The sequence below is a fragment of the Gossypium arboreum genome, chromosome 3, assembly GCF_025698485.1.
Source record: "Gossypium arboreum isolate Shixiya-1 chromosome 3, ASM2569848v2, whole genome shotgun sequence".
Taxonomy (NCBI): Eukaryota; Viridiplantae; Streptophyta; class Magnoliopsida; order Malvales; family Malvaceae; genus Gossypium; species Gossypium arboreum.
The window spans coordinates 115,893,663-115,896,672 of NC_069072.1; the positions used below are offsets into that span (position 1 = coordinate 115,893,663).

General features: G+C 37.0%; 1 non-coding gene across 1 annotated transcript; it reads right to left on the reverse strand.

Moving 5' to 3' along the window:
• Positions 1 to 1,326: 1,326 nt before the first annotated feature.
• LOC128291217 (small nucleolar RNA R71) lies at positions 1,327 to 1,433 on the reverse strand. The gene has a single exon (XR_008280993.1). It is a non-coding gene; the product is annotated as a small nucleolar RNA R71 (small nucleolar RNA).
• Positions 1,434 to 3,010: the final 1,577 nt, after the last annotated feature.

Sequence of the window (3,010 nt, forward strand, 5' to 3'; positions counted from 1 at the left end):
TAAGCTCTTATTCAGAGGAGGAATAGACCCTGTCTAAGAGTACATTTGTCATAATTAAGCGAAGTTGTTTGCGCGCCTGGACATAGGGTGACAATATTTTGCCGGATTAGGGTGAAACCTAATAAGGGGATCCAATAGATTGAGCTAATCCAACCCTAGGGTGTTAATTAGAGAAAAGTCTCAATTATTCAATCTAGGGATTAGATGTTATTAGTCTTGAATAGGGATAATAACATAACTTAGAGATCTCTACGGAACAAGTTAAATGAATAAATCATCCGATTCAGAGCCAGAATAATAGGTACAGTCTAGGTGGATTTTTCCTTAGGTATTGTCTTAATTCAATTTATTTTCCCAAAAGCAATTCCCCAATTCCATTCTCTGTGAATTCTTAGTTTAGATAATTAGTTAGTTAAAACAAAAACCTCTTTATTCTTAAGCTAGATAATAAAAAGACAGTCATTACTAATACTTTTAGTTCCCTTGGGTTCGACAATCCAGTCTTGCTAAAACTATACTACTGTTCGATAGGTACACTTGCCTACATTGCGATAATAGTTAGTTTCAAGAATGATTAATTATAAATATTTAAAACCTATCATGAAATCACGTGATCAAGTTTTTGGTGCTGTTGCTAGGGAACTAAGATATTAGGAACACTCAATTTTTATTACTTTAGCCATTTATTTTTCTTGCAATTTAATGTTATTTTATTACTTATATTTTCCTTCTCTTGGCAGGTTTTTATAGTTTATGACTAGAAGAAACCCGTTAGGACCAATACTTTTTGACAAAGTAATCGATTGAACAGTTCGCAGAAACCAAAGAGAAATAAGGCGAAGCTTAAGATACACAGTGAACGAGCAAGAGAATGATACTCAAACCCCAACCGCAGAGATGGCTGAAAGCCAAGACAATCAGCTACCTCCTGCAATTACGGTTAATCAAAATCCTGCTCCACACACTATGTATGATTATGCTAAACCTTCTTTAACAGAAACTAAATTGAGCATAGTTAGACTTGCTGTAGCTCCAAATACTTTTGAACTAAAACCTAACACTATTCAAATGATACAGCAAATTGTTCAGTTTGATGGTTTCCAGGATGAGGATCCCAACGCTTATTTAGCAAACTTCTTAGAACTATGCGATACATTTAAAATTAATGGTGTTTCTGATGATGCCATTCGTCTTCGGTTATTCCATTTCTCATTAAGGAACAAAGCTAAACAATGGTTGAACTCGTTACCATGAGGGTCAATAACTACTTGGGAATAAATGACCGAAAAATTTTTACTAATATAATTTTTGCCGGACAAAACGGTCAAATTATGTAATGATATCTCTTCGTTTGTGCAGATGGACTTAGAAACTCTTTACGATGCATGGGAGAGATACAAGGACTTACTGAAAAGGTGCCCTCACCATGGGTTACCGCTTTGGCTTCAGGTTCAAACATTCCATAATGGCCTGAATCCTTCGACTCGGCAAATGGTTGACGTAGCTGCTGGCGGAACCATCAATAATAAAACACCTGAAGATGCTTATGAGTTTATAGAGGAGATGTCACTGAATAACTATCAGTGGCAAGTCATGAGGACAAAGCCAACAAAAACAGCCGGTGTTTATAACATCGATTCGGTCACCATGGTCTCTAATCAGGTAGAACTCTTGAATAAGAAAATTGATGGTTTTCTTAGTTCTTCATAGGTTCACCCAGTAATGGAGTGCGAAGTAAGTGGAGGTGGAGCAAGCCATTCGAAATACCAACCTTATGGCCACAACATGGATAACGAGCAATTAAATTACATGGGTAATAATCCTCGACCTCAAAACAATCCAAATAGTAACACTTATAATGCAGGTTGGAGGAACCACCCAAATTTCTCATGGGGAGGCCAAGGAAATCAGCGACCACCTCCGGGCTACCAACAGCCACCCTATCAACAAGAAAAGAAACTGAACCTTGAAGAGATGCTCACAAAGTTTATCTCGGTATCAGAAACCCATTTTCAGAACACCGACACAGCACTTAAAAATCAACAAGCGTCGTTCCAAGGGCTCGAAACTTAGATAGGCCAGCTATCCAAACTGATTTCAGAAAGACCACTAGGAAGTTTACCTAGTAACGCCAAATCCAAAGAGCATATGAAAGGAGTTATACTAAGGAGTGGGAAAATGTTAGCTGAATCTGAAAAGAAGCTAACACAAGAAGCCGTGGTAAGCGGAAGGGGGGAAGAAAAACCCAAAAATAGTGACAAACTAGTGTCGAAGGAATATAAACCTCCAGTTCCATACCCAGTAAAAATGAAAAAAGACCGCATTGATGCACAATTCAGTAAGTTTCTTAAACTTTTTAAGTAATTACATATCAACTTACCTTTTATTGAAGCCATCTCATAGATGTCCACATACGCAAAATTTTTGAAGGAGCTTCTAACAAATAAAAGGAAATTTGAGGACTTATCTATAGTAGAACTCAACGAGGAGTGCTCAACTATACTCTAAAACAAGCTGCCAACCAAACTGAAAGATCTAGGAAGTTTTACTATCCCTTGCTTAATTGGTAGTCTGAATGTTGAGAAAGCACTAGCTAATTTAGGCACTAGCATTAATTTGATGCCATATAAAATGTTCAAATAACTTGGTCTTGGGGAACCTAAACCTACTAGGATGAGTATTCAATTAGCTGATAGATCTGTTAAATATCCTAGGGGCATTATAGAAGACATACTTGTGAAAGTAGATAAATTCATATTTCCCGTTGACTTTGTTGTGCTTGACATGGATGAAGATGTGGAAGTGCCCTTAATTTTAGGGCACCCATTTTTAGCAACTGCTAGGGCTGTAATCGATGTGGTTGACGGTAAATTGGTGCTTAGAGTAGGTCACGAGGAGATTATCTTTAAAATTTATGATGTTATGAAGTTTTCTAGGGAATAGGATGACTCTTGTTATTTTATTGACTCTATTGATCATACTACTCAAGACTTTTTTCAGGAAATTGTAC